Source organism: Sturnus vulgaris, chromosome 3 (genome assembly GCF_052056855.1).
Source record: "Sturnus vulgaris isolate bStuVul1 chromosome 3, bStuVul1.hap1, whole genome shotgun sequence".
NCBI lineage: Eukaryota > Metazoa > Chordata > Aves > Passeriformes > Sturnidae > Sturnus > Sturnus vulgaris.
In genome coordinates, this window is record NC_142245.1 from 28673630 (window position 1) to 28691567 (window position 17938).

The 17938-nt window shown below is 44.5% G+C and overlaps 1 long non-coding RNA gene across 3 annotated transcripts in view; it reads right to left on the reverse strand.

Annotated features, from left to right (window-relative positions):
- Positions 1-17938, reverse strand: part of LOC148224253 (uncharacterized) — a 48715-nt gene that overhangs the window by 3990 nt on the left and 26787 nt on the right. For 2 of the 3 annotated variants that reach the window (XR_015802821.1, XR_015802824.1), the window contains exons 4-5: positions 13476-13610; positions 9963-10069 (exon numbers count right to left, since the gene is read on the reverse strand). This is a non-coding gene — a long non-coding RNA (uncharacterized LOC148224253). Of the gene's footprint in view, positions 1-9962; positions 10070-13475; positions 13611-15304; positions 15610-17783; positions 17935-17938 lie in introns of all 3 variants that reach the window. The other variant, XR_015802823.1, reaches the window with a different exon arrangement.

Genomic DNA, 17938 nt, shown 5'->3' on the forward strand with positions numbered 1-17938 from the left:
CCAGAGCTTTTTTTCTTTTTGTCTGTTTCAGTCATGAGCTACCAGATCCCAAGTGTATTTTTCCACATTGTGTACATTGCCTGCAGATGCTTTAAAAATTCAATTGACTTCTTATTATACATTCTGGAGACATTTTTAATTGCACCAAGGAGAACTCTTGGGCAGGTAGTGAGACAACTAATAAGCAGTCACCCATCCCCATGTTTTTAAAACTAAATTTGAGGGAGCCATCCCGCAAATAAGAGTGGGAACTGAATGCTGAGGCACGTGCCTGCCGCCTTTGGCAGATGTGTTGGAAGGGAACTAATTGTTCTGCTGCATCACGTCCTTCAGCTCTGCAGCAAAGTCTAACCCACAGCTGTCTGGGTGAGCTGAATTTCACCCCATATTTCAGGAATATCTGCTTGCTGGAAGGGCTGCAACAGCACTTACGTGGTCCTTGGTCAGCCACCCAAAAATCAAGTGTCCCGCCTCTCTCCCAGCAGGATGGTATGGACAAGTGCCACAAGTTCTGAGAATGTGTCACGAGGGTGCAAAACCTACAGATGCATCTTTGTGCTGTGCAGTTGGAGGGGTTGCAAGAGAGGGTAAGGGCTTCTTGGTCCTGTTTCCATGAGCAACTCCACAGAAACAGGACCCTGTGACTCTCAAAGTCCATTTGACAAATTACCCTCCCTCTTCAGTTACACCTGAGAAAGGGCATTTATTTATGTTTCACCTGAGAAGCAAACGAAGGGAGGGCCGGGAGCGCTGGGAAGGCTGGTCTGCATCCCTCTCCTCTAGAGTCATGGAGCCCCTTACACACCAGCTGTGCTACAGCTGCAGAGAGGAAAAAATGTGGGCTACCCTTGCTGAAACATTGGCAGCACATCACTGTTTACAACTGGAATTTTTGCTGCAGGCTTTTACCAATGACAACTTAGGACAGGAATAGGAAACTTCACATGATGATGAGGTCAACTTTTTTCGTTTGTCCAGTGCCCCTAGATGAACACAAAGCTGCTGAAGTTAAGATTTATGATTACTTGCAAAAAATTGAGTTTGAGCCACAATTTTTAGCTGGCTCTTTTGTGCTATCTTTTATAGCACTTCCAGCAGCATACTCATTTGAAACTTTTAAAAGCAATTTGGGTTGCTTTCATTTGATCCTAATTTCTGCTCCCCCGCTCGATTATCTGTGCCTGTCCAGCAGCAATTTTAAGTTGACCCATTCTCAAGTAAATTAGAGGGCACTGTGTGTGTTTGCAAAGCAAACTTGTTTAACTTGTGTCTTTCATCTGTGATTAACATGAAATCTATTGAACTACATAAATAAGTAATTCACCTACAAACCTAACAAACCGACAGTAATTTCTTCCCCTCAGAGTTTACAGCTCGCAGGTATCTTTTATAGTGATTTAATTTCCTTTTGTGTACCTGGAGATAAAACCAATGAGCTAGACAATCATGTGCAGAAGAGGAAAGGCTGCTTGGCTGTGGTTCTCTGCCCCCATCTCACTATGCTCAACATACATAAACGTGCATAAAGACATGGAGTGAGAATAAAATAACCACTTTGCATGTCACTTCTGCTGTCGTGGTTTGTGCATGAGAAGTAGACTCCAGCTTGGCCTTCTGGTTTGGATAACAGCCCTGTAAAATAATTTCTACCAAGAGACTAGAGGTCTGGTTTTGTTCTCATGCAAATGAAATTAGTGGAATTATATAAGCATAAAATCAGGGACAAATGAGAGGAAACTGTTATTTACTCTTTTGTATTTTTATGGAGTTGGGCTCCTTACATAAAAGGCAATGCTCTTGGAAGAGGTGGAAAGCAAGATGGACAGGCACCTGGCCTTGGAAGGACCACAGCACTTCAGCCTTGCAAGCTGCGTGAGGCACACACAGAGCTGGCTGTCAGAGGCTTGGAACAAAATAAACTCCCCAAACCAGGAGGCCCCTTGGAGCTAAGTGAGAGGAAACACTAAGTGCAGGGGCTCTAGATGAAATCCTATCCCCACTCCACCTTGTCCAAGGGCCTATATCAAAGCTGTAGGAAAGGATGTCCTTCTACCCAGGAATCTTTTTCTAAAAATACTAGTGTACGACCCCTCTTTGGAAGCAATGATGGGAGGCTTTTCCTCAGAATCCACCCCAGCACCACTTCATGCTGTGTGCTGTGCTGGTACTGGGCTAAAGCTCTATCCGTGGGAATTCTCCTCCCTCCACCATTAGCTGCATATGTAAAACCCTGCATAAGCCATTGTAGTCTCTGGGATCTGGGGGTGGAGAGTGGAATGGAAGAAATCTTGTAGCAGAATATATTTAGCTTCCATCTCTTCCAGGATGCTCCTTCACACCTCCCAGTGTAGTGCATCCAGCCCTGCACTGAGCCATGAAATGCAGAACCAGCAGAGCTTTCTGTCTCATTGAAGGGGCTCAGATTTATATTTCAATAAAGCAGCCTCAGTACATAAAAAATAAAAGGGACCCCCAAGTTATTAGAAAAAAGACATTTTAAACACAGTTAGTGGGAGAGATCCTAAGCTGGTTCCTAATGCTATTCAGCCATACTGAAAATAAAATTTCATGTCTGTTCAGAACTTAGAAATGGGATCGACACTATTGGCAAAAAGAGCAGAAATCACATTAACCAAGCTGCCTTTTGCCTGCAATGTTTGGTCTTCTGTGTTTTTCACTTACCAATGCTGCAGAACTTATTACTTGTCCTTAAGGAGTGCAACTGAAGGTGGGGAGTAACCAGCTCATGGTTATCTGCTGTGATCAAAACCCTGAGTTTGAAATGGACATTATTCATTGCAGCCACTCTGACTGAGGCCATTTCATATGGAAACAATTAAGAGGCAAAAAGCATATCATAACAAAGGAATGAGAAGAAAGATCAGGAAATACAAGCAGATTGGATCATTCTCTAAAAATGGATACAGTATTTACTGTTGGCAAATATAATAAATCTAAGACCTGAATTACCACAGGACAGCAGACAGAACTCTGAATTGCAGATTTTTTTATGCAGTCTAAGAGGAAACAGTTAAGATTAATGGTGAATGTAAAATTTAGGTCTAGACTAGAACAAAATGTAACTTATTTCATATGTGTGCAAAATGGAATCTGAAAATAATGCCTTTAAAAAGTCACAATGGGAAATTATGTAGAAATGAAAAGCAAAGAGGAAATAAAAAAATATGGTCCACGAGCATTTCCTTAAAAGTAAGGTGAAAATCTAAATGGACATTGAAGAGCATCCACAGCGATTTGCACATTTTCTTGAGACCAATGCAAATGCAGCCAGAAACAGAAAATGGTAAAGAAAAATCTCTTTCTAAGAGGTGTTTCCTCTTACAGGCAGTAAAAACCCGGGGGGAGGGTTTGTTCCCCACTGCTATCGGAGAACAAGTGAGACAGTTACTGGAAAGCATATACCATAATAAAGAATTCTGAAACACCATTTAATATTTCTGTCTGGCTGAGTAATTAAATGATCAAATTTTCAGCACTAAGTGATATGAGATAGACAAGACACTGTCAGTCATGCACAGCTGGGAGCCAGGATGTCCATGCCTCTCAAGTCCTATAATAGTCACGTGTACTTGCAGGAAAGTTTGGAAATCACTTTCAGTAGCTGCCAACACTAGGTCTCCTAGTGCTGTACTGCCATGCCCTGGTGCTGTATGCGCGCTCACACATCAATTTTTAATGTCACAACCTTGGGTGAATTTAACATAAATATGCATTGTTAGGTGATAGCAAACTGCCATCCAACTCCTCCCTCTTGACCACTGCTTAGGAGGCTAATTTGTATTGCTGCTAAAATCAATTTGAGTTTTATGACTGTCCTCACTGGAGCCAGGATTTGGCTTAGTGTCTGGATGTAAGCAGCTAATGGTTTTCCTGACAGCAGCTCAGAGATGGTGTAAGTCAAAGCAGAAATATTTAATGCCCTGAGACTGGCAGAACATCCCATTCATGCTCTCGGCTTACCTGGCAAAAGGGGTATCAGGTATTGATGCTTTCATTCCTGTTCAAACACTGTTTTCCCCCTCAAACAACAGGAATGCATAAGTGGAAGTAATCTCACTTCTTCAGGAAGTTGAGAACTGTGCAAACACCCACTAAAACTGGCCAACATACACTGAGCAAAAGGTTGGTCGAGGGAGCACCTGAACCTCTATATGGGACACCACAGACCCAGTCTAGTGTCTCCACTGTCATCCTGCCTTCCCTCTGCTCCCCTTGCACCTCCACACCTCCTCACAACATGTGACATTCTGCATCTCACTAGTGTGTAGCTACCAGAGCTTGAGAAAGCTGTGCTGCTGGGCTGGGTGGTGTTGGCCCTCAGTGTTCTCCCTCTGCCTGCTTCTCCCTTGCTGGAGCATCCCTTGGAGGCAGCCAGCACACCTCCTGCACTTCCTGCTGCTCATCCTCAAGCCACCGATTTTGATCACTCAGGCAACCATTAAGGCTGCCAGCTGCAAACTCATGTGATTTCCAGTCCTTTCCTAACTTTGGCAAATGCTTTTGCCTAAGCAGTAGTGGAGTGGAGCATGGCAGGAGGCAGGCAGCTGGGGGAAGGGGTCATCCCATGCAGGATGTGAGTTTCATCCATGCATCTATTGGCTGGACACAGAAAGCAGAGGTTGCAGAACAAGTAATCCTGCTTGCCATTGGCATTTTAGGAAGAGTTATGTATATGACACAGTTTCTCCAGATGTTCCCTTTAAATAGTAAAATTTCTGCCCATTTGTATTCACAGGTCTTAGGATTCTGTTTTTGAATGGAATGTAGGTGTTCACGAACAGCAGGTGTGAGACTGACAGCACTGACCAGAGCTCTCCATTTGCAGAATAACTGCTGCATTGACTGCTATTCTGAAACTCTGGTAATGGAAATACCAAAGACTGAGAGGGTCTTCCCATCCCTGGGCTTATTTTGCCTTTGTCCTTGCTGCTGAAGCTGCCCCAAAGGGAACCAGCAACTAAGATGGGCTGTGGATGTGTGTGTGTCCACAGGCATGTTCAGACACTTGCTAGAACAGACACAAGATATCAGACAGTAATTACTTTTAAGCCTTAGCAATTAATTTGGATTTGTTACTCCATTGCAATAGAAGTAGCTTTTCATATGTTTTGAGTTCTCTGACATATCCTTAAGCAACATGTTTAGGTCTCCTTCTTGTTTATTTGCTAACTTTTTCTTCTTGAATATAAACAGCTCAGGCTCAGGTCCTTGTACCCAACTTTGGAAATACCAAAGGTTCTTACCAGTTTTCAGAGAACATCCTGAAGTACACTGTTGTGCATAGCTGAACTAGCTTATGCCTCTAACCATCATTTATCAGGTGATTCTGCAACTGAGAACAATCATGGTGGGCTTCTGATCCTGTCTCCCACTCTAGCTCACTCAGAAATGCCTTCTGAAAGAAAACTCCATGGCAGAATCCCTCTGACCATTCAAAAATCTGCCTTTTATTCCTTACCTGTCCCAAGCCATCTATTCTGCACATGAAAAGGTCAGGAGTAGTGCCAATACCAATACCTTCCCTTTCTGGAGGAATGCAAGGTATATTACTGAATTAAGGGAGTTCCTATATTTTCCTCCAAGACTAGAGGCATGCAATTTCCAGCTATATCTCTGAACCCTCCAGTCCATGTTAATATGCTTTAGCTTTTGGTTCAAGTTATTAGGAAGGAATCTTCTTGAGCCTAAATTTTATTTCTTTCCTTCCTTTGAATAATTTAGGGTCAAGTTATAATTTTCTCTGAGTGTCTCTAGGCTTGTGTAGAGAAGAGCAAAATTCTTTTCATTTTTGTCATTTCCTGCCCCCTCCCCCAGCTCACTGGAATGGTTTTGTTAATGTGCTATGCTTGTAAGCTCAGCCTTCTGCTAACTGTCTTAAGAGTTGCTTTTTCCTTGCAAAACTAGAAGTGGATCAAAGCATCATGCCAATTCTGAATGCTAGAGAAAGCATAGGCAGAAGCTGACAGAAATCTTCTGGAAGTAGCAGCTCTCTGCCACGTCAGAGGTGTCGTGGTCAGGCAAGGAAAATGGGAAGAGACCAGTGTCTTGGCCCTGTCTTCCCATGTTCCACCTGGGAAATCTGATTTCCGAGCCTTGTTTGCTTTTACAGTATTAGAAATGCCTGTTATAAAGACAGAAATTCTGTTATAAAATGAACATAAATGCTGTTATGCAAAAAAGATCAGGCCCAGGGCTCTTAAATAACTGGTAGCCCAAAGACTAGACTTGGGATGATCCAAGGCCTGCCCCTGCAGAGAAGCTGTACACAAAACAGCAACGCAGCCTTTTGCTGCGAGGTCATCTAAGGCTTCTTGTGTGCTATCCTGATTTTATGGTGGGATTTTTTGTGATGAGGTTCAGCCCTGCCTTCCTTCTGTTCATTTTTTTTAGGTACTTTTGCAGTAGTCAGTTCTCTGAAGTGCTGTTCTCTCTTTCCTTTGAATTGACTGAGAATCTGGGTTAAAGTGACTGACTGATGTGACAACAAAGGAGCGAATGTCATCAGGTCCAAAGGATTTGATATGCTGTTGGTTATAAAATGTACTTGGACAGCCCAAGTTCTGTGCCAGATTAATATTTGATGTCATGGGACTTGACTGGCTGCAACTGAAAGAGCTGGGGCCATTGTTGGGAAATTGGCCATCTCCCTTTCAGGGGAAAGTTAGGACTCATAGGAGCTGACAGCCTGACAGTCTGATCTTCCATTCTCCCATAAGCACCAGTCAGAGTGAGCAGTGACAGTGCAAGTTTCCCCCTATTTAATTCACTGATAGGTCAAATTCTCTTTGTAACACATAAATATTGTGCATATTCTCTATTATCAGCCAGAACTTTGATTCTTCCAACCGTTTAGAGGTTATTAGTGCATGGTTCCCCTTAACAAAACTGTTAAGGCACAGTCACAGCAACAGCAACCCATGCAGCAGCTGAAGGGAAGCTGGAAGGGTGCATGCCCAGCTGGTGTAAGGGCCCCAAAGCAGTCTCTGTGGAGAGGATCCCAAGCCAGCATCCATTCTCAGCACCTGCCTTTCAACACCAGGAGGATTCTGGCTTGATGCCTTGTAGCACTGTGCTGGGCAGCACAGAGTGGAGTGCAGGGAGGGTCACACAGGAAGACAGAATTTTCTGCAAGTAACAGTCGTGTATTTACTACCATTATTTGTTAAGTCATAAAAGCAGCACCTAGCATGCTGGCCCTACCTATGTACGTGTGAGCCCCCCCCCATAATGGAGGAGCTGCATAGTAGTCTACTGTACTAAGAAATCCTAAACTCTCTCACATAAGGAGAAAACAATTTTGGGCTGCATCATCATGGCTTTCCCAAAATGGCTGTGTTTTATCTGTCTGCTGATCCTTAACTTATCCAAAATCTCTCTCAGCTAATGAGGACCATGTGCCAGTCATACTTCATTTTAAAAGGGTGAGGGGGGAAAGGAAGTTGGTGTTGTGGCATATAGATATTAAAAAAAAATAAATCAAATAAAACTTGGCATTGTAAATGGAAATCAATGGACTGCAAAATTGTATTTGTTCTAGGTGGATAGAGTACTTGCCGAGTTCCAAACTGTTTGTCCTTTTCCGAGGAGAGACAGGGTCTGCTCCATTTGTACTGTAAATGCAAGGCTGCTATGAAGTGAGACTTGAACCTTTCCACCTTCAAAACAGTTCATGCATACAAGAAAAAATTAATCTCACAACATCCCATGAGACACAAATCTTAGCCCTTATTTAAAGAGGGAATAAAGGGAAAGTGGGTATTTTGTCTGAAGCCATGAATCTGTTAGAAGTGAAATGCTTGGCTTCTGGTGTTATACTGAGAAATTCTGACTATGTCCCTCTTAAAATACTTTCAGTGTCTACCAACTGCAGGCAACATAGTATCTGAACAGTAGTAATTCATGATAAAGCACTGTAGTGGCTAGCAGGTACACCACTGCCCTATAACTCCATGTGACCTTGGCTAGCTGTAACTTTCAGCTCAGGATACCTGAAGGTGTCACGAGGAAAGTGTTGCTTCTCAAATGCACTACACTCAACTGCTGCTTTTCTGAAAATCTGATTCTTGATCTTTTATAAATCCTAAGAAAGCTATATATGACCTAGAACTCTGCTGAACTAAAATATTTATATATTACCTCATGGAACACACAAAAATATTCCTGTTATGAACAGCCCATTATCACCAACATATCTATGACATCTGCTTCTTGCCTTTTTCCCTATTCTGTTAATAATGACGATTATTTATATTAGACACAGAAACAAATAGCATTTCTTACGCTTTCTCGTTGACTCTAAGTGCATGTAATTACCATATAAAACCTACATTGTTCTAAGGAATTTTATCAGACTGACTTGCATTCGTCAAAATCCCTCTAAAACTGTTTTCCCAGAATTTTCAGTCCTGAGAACTGAAGATTTCATTTCCTTTCCAAAGATTGTGGCGTTTTAAATTCATCACCTTGAGGATAGGAAGCCAATCAAATGAACCTTGCAAGGCTGAAGGAAGTTGTTTTCAGATTTGAGAGGGTACAACTGGGTAGGAAGTTTGGCAACCATACTAAGACCTGACAACAGGGTAAAATGAAAGCTAAAAGAGCAGACAGTTGTTAATGATCACATCTTTTTCTTAGAAGTCTGAGCAAGTGATGCTGGAGATTAGAACAAGGCAATAAAACATTATTAGGACAAAGAACCTGGAATTTGCCACTTTTAGCACCATGGCTGGTGCTCTGCAGAAGAAGCCTGTTCATGCCACCAACCAGGACTGTCCTACCAAAGAGTTGTGTCTTCTAAAACCGTTCTCAAAAAATTTTAACTGTATGGAGTATGCTATGCAAAGCAGTTATCAAAAAATAGATACCAACTCTGTCCTTGATATTAAATAGAATCATTTGGATTACTGCAATCAAATATTGAAAAAAAAGCATTCATTATGAATGTGAATTTACATCCCTTCAATTGTAGAAATGATCAGAAGAATATCTCGTTTAATATTAGCATTCTTTAAGTAAGACTTAAAAATTGAATTGATTGGAGAATAATAGCCTATCCAACTCTTTGCTGCCTTCAACTGTCTTTAAAATTAGAACTTTTTCTTAAGAAATATATAAACCATTATTATTTTCAGCCCATATCAGTTATGCAGCCCCAATCATTTTGGGGCGAGAGTTATTTTGGGTTGGTTCCATTGGGATGAAAATGCTGATGGAGTTGGTAATTCCTTATATCAGCGCTCTTGATTAACACTAAATGCACAAAGCTCTTTGTCCTTGAACTTTTAAAAGCAAGGCCAAACCAGAAAGAAGGGGTTTTGTTTGCAACTCTATGTCTTTCTTGAAAGCACTGTGCCCAAAATCCCTCCCTCAGATTTGGTTTGGGGGTCACACTGCTGAGGCCTCCTCCAGATAGACCTGAGCCTGCTTGGCTCTCTTCTGTTTCTGCTTCTCTTCTACCCTCCAAGGAAGTTGCTGCCTTCGAGCTGATCTCTGCCTGAATGGGTAGATTAGTCCCTAGCAGAACCACCCTGCTGCTGAGTTCACATTCCTGAAGAGCCTGACAGGGAGCCTGCCCAGTTCCAATTGTTTCAGTCATCTGTTAAGACAAAAAATGGTTAACACCCTAAACTCAATCACTGTTGTTGTCAACACTGTCCCACCACTACTGCCACTCCCCAGAACTGTAGCCAGAGAGCTCCAGTATCACCCAGCCCAGCACCAGGGCTTCTCCACATTTTATACATCCCTTTGGCATTTCCAGACACAGCTTCTCAGAACAAGAAGTATTAGGCCATGGCAACTATTTAGGGCTTGGCTTTGCTGCTCCTTCTATGATTATGACTTTGAACTAATGTTATTTGTGATGGCTTTTTGTCTATCTGCAACTTCTTGGTATTCTCAGCTAGATATTGCACTGGAAATGCTGTTTAATAGGAACTTACCTAAGACTACTGGGAGCCATTGTGCCCAGATGCCATGTCCCCTGAACTCTCAACACTGCTACCCTTTCACCAGGCTGTCCAGGATGCAGACAAAGCTTTCAACTGCCCTATGGACAAAAAAAAAAAAAAATCCTTTTCTATTTCAGAGCGACATAGAGGGAAATATGTGTTATTATGGTAAAGGAAAAGGTTATTTGCAATGAATGGACAAGCTCTGTCTGTCAGATGTTCAGCTGGCTTCAGCATCCAAGGCACATTATTTCTAGGGATCATAGTCCTTTAATCAGTGGGGTTTTTACCTAGTTTCTTGTCTGTTAGCAAAATAACTTCCCTTATATTTCAGAGGAAATGTGGTGAATGGTGGATCACTCGATGGATGCCAGCTGACATCTGTACATTAAACCAAACCAAGCGATCTTTGGCCCTAGCAGAACCATATGTACACAGTATATATGCACACAGAAATCAGCAAAAAAAACCCCACATCCAAACCCAGGCCAAACCACTCCAAAGATTATAAGTAACTAAGCAGAACAAAGGTCTATCCCTAAATGCTAAAGATCAACATAAGGGCTTTTTTATGGCTGATAACATACCATGCCCCACTGTTAAGGACTTTTTATAGCTGAACAAAACCTGACAATCAGTTTTTATGTAGCATATCTCATAAAAAAGTGGGAAAGTGCTCTGCTAAGAAGGTCAATATTGCTATCTCTGTTCCTCGGAAAGCTGAGCAGCAGAGTGGAGGTAAAGGTGCCTTAGGAGCCTTACTTGGGAGGCTGTAGGAGTCCAAAAGTCTTCTCCATCCAGAAGTCAGAAGTACAAAAGGGCCAGCTGTGCTTTCTTAGGTGGTTACATACACACTGCCCCGTTTGCAGCAGGAATGCTTCCCAAACACTGCAAACACTAATGCAGCTCCACCAGGAGTGCCTGTAGCAGCCAGGGCCAGGGGACAGGCAGATGAAGGAGTTCCTGCACCGTCAGCTGGAGTGTGAAATTACAGCACTTCAGCTGCTCCGCGGCAGCGTCGTGTGCGCCACAGCCATGGCCACCTCCACGGCCACGGCCATGGCCACCGTCACCACCACAGCCACCACCACGGCCACCACCACGGCCAGGGCCAGGCCACTCGCCCTTCAGTGGAGTCCTGGCACCTGCTCCGGCACGGGAGGATGGAGCAGGGGGAAGCACAGGCCAGGAAGAAAGCCAGGAGGGGGGATTTACTGAATCCATCGCTGCTCTGTATCCCAGCTGCTGTGTCCTTCCCGAGCCTCTGGAGCTCCAGTGCACCTGGAGCAGCAGCAGTGCCCAGGGCAGGTGCAGGACAGCGCTTCCAGCTCACCTGCAGGGCAGCCCCAGGGACAGGCTCCTGACCCCACAGTCCTGCTCCTGACTCTGCTGGCAGGCAAGTAAATGACACGGCCACGTTCACTGTTGGATTTGACATGAAACATGCCACTGGCCTGGCCTCTGGTTTCCTACACCATTGCCAGGAAGTGGAAAGAAAACCTCTTGCCGCAGAGTTCAGAGTTCTTCACCAGGGAGAGAGGACTGGTCACTCCCCCTTTCCTTCTACATGTGCAGGGAAAAAACAAACCCTCTCAGGATAACTTATTAACCCGAATTACCTTCCATTCTTATCTCATGCTTGTAAGTCATACTGACAAGCTTTTGGCAAGACTTTCAGATCCCTGCAAAGGTCCTCCACATGAATTTTCAGACTCAGTGGAGAACTGCCAGTGCCCTTCCTTTACTTGACTAAGCAGCCTCAGCAAGGGAAGCTGTGGTGCAAGGCTCACCTCTTCTGTAAGGCTGCTCCATTTGCCTCTGGTTTACCCTGAATGAAACATGATCTTCAGTTTCCACATTTAAATCCCAGCAACATCCTCTGCAGCCTGTTGGTCAGTCTGCCTTTCAGCTCAGCGTGGGAAAAAGCTAGGAGCAGTCAGTCTGCCAGCGAGGATGTATATAGCAGACTATGCATCTATATGTTGTCATGGAGATGCCATGGGATTAATCTCAGGGTTTTGCTGGTTGGGTTTCTTCTGCATCACACATTTGTACAGAAATTAGGTTTTGACAAAAATACAGTATCCAAAGTTTTCCAAAGCATAAGTGGAACATAGATCTGTGTCAGAGCAGATCAGGTCACCTTATTCATGATGACTTGCATAGGCCTTAATTTTTTATTTTCCACCTAAATTGTTCCTTATTTCATATCCACATAATATCACGGAGTTCAGAGAATTAAACTAGTCAAAAATAATTGAGGGGGAAAAGAAGCAGGTCATATGTTTCAAAAGCAACAATTTCAAAATGCAGGATGACAGAATAGAGTAGTCTTCTGCAAATACAGTGGGACTCAAAATACCAGTCAGGGAATTGTCCTTAATTAAAAAAAAAAGTTAACCTGAGACATCTGAAACCCTCATCCTTTTCCACCTTTACATGATGTTTTTAAAGATAAGCAATTTTGCTGCTTGTGTCCATCTTATTTTTCTTCCCATTAAAATTCCCAAACATTTAATAAACATAATTTTCAGTTTAAAAGGGCTGTTAATTCTTAATCTTTTAAAAGGAGAAAGAATTAATCCATTTCCAAGTTGCTCCTTGTCCATAGAAGACAAATGACGTGGCCCAAAAAATGATACTCGAAACAGTGCAGGAAATGCCTGCAGTCAAACAGGCTAAGGACCTAACAGGGTAATCAGAAGCAAACCTGAAGAGCCACCATCAGCTCACAACCTCCAGACCATCTTCAATCTGAGCATTTTTTAAAAAGTATCACCTCAGTCTTTCTAGATGACATCCTTATAGTATAGCCTTTTCTATCTAACCACACAGTTAAACCTCTCACCTGTCCAAGCTCTCGTCTAACTGCGCTAGATTAATTTTTTTAATTGTACTTGGAAATGGCAGTCTGCTGCTGGCTTCCTTCTCAAGTTATTCAGATTTGAGATTACTGTCGAGAACCTGCTGCATTTTCATACCACTGCTAGTGCAGATCCACTGACTGAGTAAAGCTCCCTTGTGTCTGTTGACATGAATAATCCCTAACATTTTTAATATAGGCTGCCTTTGCCAGTTGGCTGACACTTGTGCTATGCCATGAATAAAAGCTATTTGATGACAGTTGAGAAATGGACGTGAGACACTTGCTGCTGTATTTCCTCTGCTCTGTGGGAGCTAGTCCCTATTATTTGTCACGTGCAGGGATGTAAAGATGTTAAAGGCAACTTGAATGTAGCCACTGATGATGTGTTAGTGCAAAACAATGCAGAAATGAGACCCCAAACCTCTGCTAATAGGCTGCTTCTTATGTTCCTCATATGTCTTTGCCACCTATAGGAAGTTTCAGTCCCTCTAAATAGCACTCATTTTTATTCATTTACCTAGTTGGAGCATTCAAAGTGTGCGTTCACATCAACAGAAAAGATTCCTCTTATTAGCCAGCTAGAGAAAGTTTTCTGTGTGCCATATAAGCAATGGAATCAATAATGCATTGTTACTCACCAGCGACTGCTGTTCTTCAAAAGAGACCCTTGTGTGTTTGTATCTGTGGGGTGTACACTGTAGGAGAACCACAAATTCCTGGTGTGAAGAACATGCACTCCAGGAAAACCACGTGGGACAGCAGCTCAGATGACTCTGCATAAGGGCATGTGGTGTGTTAGTGCTAGCAAGGAAGAAAAAGGGATTTAAGGTAAAGTTGACAGAACAAGAAGAAAATGGCTAACAGAAAACGGGAGATGGATTGAGGTCTGAGAAGAACGAAGAAAAAAAGCAAGATTGAGCCATCCAAGAACAAGATAAAATGAGCAGAAAGAGAGATGACTGGGAGAATAGGAGGAGGAGTGGGAGGAATGAGATTAAAGGCAAAGTAATTTACAGAGGACCTTGAAGGGAAAGATAGGGAGATTTACATGGAGGCTGAGAGAGACATTAAATCAGTGGGATCTGAGAGATGGGCTAGTATGTCACATCTGGGGGATTTTTAGCAGGAGACTTCTGAGCAAATGGGAAGAAAGAGGAGAGGATGGGAAGGATAGACTGCTGCAGCACAGGCATCTACTGCATGGATAAGAGTCTTTTGAAGATGGGCAGTAAGGGAAAGGTAGATTTAAAGAAGATTTAATACATCCCCATACTTCAGAGACAAAGCTTACAGATAACCTATTATAAGCCCTTTTATTACTAGAAAACCCCAACAGATATCACAAAGTTTAAAGGCCTGTCAGAAAGAGGCAGCACATGCTATACACAGCAGGCAAAAGTCCTCAAAAATATGGTCAGTGTCTTTCAAAAAAATCAACAAGGGTTGCTGTCCTCAAACAGAGCACTCACTTGATTCCATTCCAAGCTGATCCTTGCCCTAGGTTTTGCCCTCACTGAATAGTGACATTAGGCAGATTTACAGGTTAGTCAAAGTTTTCTCTCCACACGAGTCCTTACCAGAGTTTTCTTTGCTAACCCGAGCCAGCTGAGAGAAGTGCTGCCCTCTCCCCTGATTTCAGGTCAGAGCTGAAGCTGACAAAATGCACCTGCCATAAGGACTCACCAGCAACAGCCCTGCACCTTCAATATAAAGTTTCAAGCACCTGATATTAGTGTGACACTGGCGAGCTCTGCTGTCTCTGCCTGCAAGCCTGGGGCTCTGTAGAGCACTGAGCTCTCACAGGCACCCAAGGAGAGATGAGGTGGCCATGCTTCATGGCTGTCTCTGGGGTAGGAAGCCCTGTGCTCTCCAGCAAAATGGCCAAGGCAAGAAACTGCACAAAACCTGCTGAAGCTGCATGAGAGAAATTAGAAGCTAGAGAGAATTATTTTCTGCCAAGAAGAAGGGAGAAATGGTGTGCATACATAGACAGTGTCCTGGGGGTTATAAGGCGAGACATGGTGGCACAATGATGGAATAATTTCCGGATGATCTGTAGAGCAGAAGATGCTTTGGAAAGCTCTTTTAGCCAGATCAGCTTTTGGGATGTGTGACTAACAGCAATAGGCCATAATAATTATTTTTAAATCTCACTTCAAGCACAGTTTTCTCCTGATTATCACTAGAGCACATTTCTAGCACGATATATCTTGGTTGTATCTGAAGCTAGCTCTAGGCAAAGATGTTAAAAACAGCATAGCATTTTGCTCTTGCAAGGGAGAAATCTCACAATTAGGCCATCTGCTACTTTGCACACCAGTGACAGCTCGGCCTCCTATTTGCTAATAGAACCAGGGCTGGCAATTAAATAGCAGCCCTTCCTCCCTACCCTCCTCCAACCTCAACAGCTCTACCCCTGTGCCATAGCTCCTCTCGTGCGTCACCCACCAAGGATTTCCTTCTTCACCTGAAAATGGATGAGCTCCTCTGCCAGGTGCCTCCCTGCAGCTGGTCTCTGCCCTTCTCATTTTGCCCTGGTTTTGGCTTCCTTGAGCCACGGCTCTAGGCATGGTGGGCTATGCTGATGTTGCTGAGGATGAAGCTGCAGCTCCTTGATGGCAGGATACTTATTCTCAGATCATGCCAAGTCGGAAGGGAGCTGCCTCTGCACCTGGTGTGACTGCTTTCATGTAGCTTGAGCCTCCTCAAGACAAATCTTCTGTTTCAAAGTAGACTGAGAAAATGACTGAGGCCACGCCAATTTCAGCCTTCCTGCAGGCAGGAAGAGAGAGTCTCATTGTATTCTGTCTCTACAAATAACTGCACCCCACCATAGAGGAGTCCACCCCACAAGGCAGTGGTCAGCTCTGGTGGTGTGGAGCTCAGCACTGCTGGGCACTCTTGCACTTTCATCAAACCCCGCTTCTCCCAGAGCCTGAGCAGCCCAAATCCACATCCTTGAAGGACATCACAGTCCCCTGGGCAAAGAGTCCACTAACTTTTTCTCCTATCTCCTTCGTGCACAGCACTGGCACCCTGGCATGGAGGCTGCAGCTGCTGTGTTCTCCCCTTCCACGGCCAGCCCTTGCCCTCGCCCTTGCTGCACTCATCAGGAATCCTCCACCCCTCTGCAGAAGACAGCTCTCTTCAGTGGGCTGCTGGCAGATAATCTGCCTGACTCATAATGGCTTTCTTTCTTCTAAGGAAGATGGATATCTCTAAAGTTGGTGATTTCTATGTCTCTCAAATCCATCATCCTGTGATTGCTGCGGTATCAGCAGCAGAGTTCCTACAGCACAGCAGCTGGATGCAGCGGCACACACGCAGATAAACACGGTGCACATGCTTTGCGAGGCACAGACACCCAGAACAATGCTGTGCTCCTGATCAGATACGATGCTTTGCCTTCTTTCAGCACATCAAGCACATTGGTGTGTTTTCAGCACGACTCAAAAACCCCGACACAAAAAGGCAGACCCGGGGCTTAGCTTCACACTTACTTTTCCTCTGACAATTTTGTATAAAGCTAAATATTCATGTAATTAGCACGTGTTTCTTTAAGCTTGTTCTCTTAGTGCTAATCCGGGCTGAATGGCCAAGCACGCGGAATTTTGCTCGCGGTGCTGGATGAATTCACCTGTGGGGCAGCTGATCATTGTAATCAGCACTGATCCCTGCGCTATCCCGGCGTAGAAACGGGGCTGCCCCAACTCATTCCGGCGAGCTACATTTCCCCTTGCTGAGCTTTCGAGTTTGGGCAGACATTTGGAACGGGAGGTGGTCGATGGAGAGAGATGATGTTTGTCATGGGGAGGAGGACGCGTTCCTGCTGCCAGGCAACCGGCGCTGCAGCGCCCGTGCCAATGGCTGCGAACACCTCTGCAGAGGCAGGTCTACAGCAGGAGCGGCCAACCCGGGCTGCTGGGGGGGCCCATCGCCCCACGGAGCCGGGGGTGCCACGGCTGCTCCCCCAGGGACCCCCGGAGAGGAGAAGTGGGGAGATGGTGCCGTGCCCCCTTCCCTGCCTGCCTGAGGATCCCTGTCCAGTGCCCGCTGCACCAAGGGAGACTTTGTGCCCTGCTTCCAGCTCTGGTTTCAGTCAGCGCTGCTCACGGGATGCGCCCTTGCAGTGTGGATCCAGGGGAGAGGGAGGCTGCTGCTTGCAAGGTGGTGCTGAGCCCCTCGCCCTCCCTCGGCACTTATCTCCAGGTGTTGGGGGGTTCCATGCACCCATTCTGCAGCCAGCTCTCTGCTCCTTACCCCTTCACCCCTTTCCATCCTGTGGCACAGCCTCACTGCAGGGCTGGCACAGCCTGGGTAGCTCCAGTGCTTGCCAAATTTTCACTGTAAAACTGTGCCCCGAAGAAACAAGCTCCTTCTCATCATCCTCCCTGCTGCATCTTCAGCCACCCTGGCAGGGGTAAAAGGAGGGGAGAGAGGAGGGACCCCGGGCTGGTGCTGGTACCAGCATAGGGAGGCAGTGCTGCTGCTGTTCTGGATGATGAGCTCCAGAGGGAAGTCCTATACTCTACTCTTAGCCTGGGTCATTAATTTCTTTCCCCGAAGCCTGCTGCAATCTGCCAAATACAGCTTGTCAACTGAGGATACAATAGATTTTACTCATGACAGATATGCATACACACACATATATATGCATGAAAAGCTCATTCAGTAGGATTAGGCAAAATTACTGGAGCATGTGCAAAACAGCAGTGCCATCCGCTGAAAGCATGCCCTTTGCTTGTTCATTTTGATAAATGATTTTGATTTCTTCCAGTCTCTCACTCTAGGAATATTATTGTGGAGACAACACGGAGATCTGTGTACTAATTGTTTCAAGAAGTTTTCATGTAGTGATAGTTAGGCCTCTAAGATCTTACATTTTCTGGGGAAAATTTTATTCAGATTTTCATTTAGCTTCTATTTTACAATTTAGAGGCAGATACCTGGAATGCTGAGGAACACATCTTGTTCCATCACACTTGGTCCTTCATGGGCAGGCTTTGGTCACAAGTCCAGCGGGAAAAACATAACTTATTCAGAACCATGCAGATGACACATTGACACATACTCTCGCCTCTTTGCACAGCTTAAACCCTAG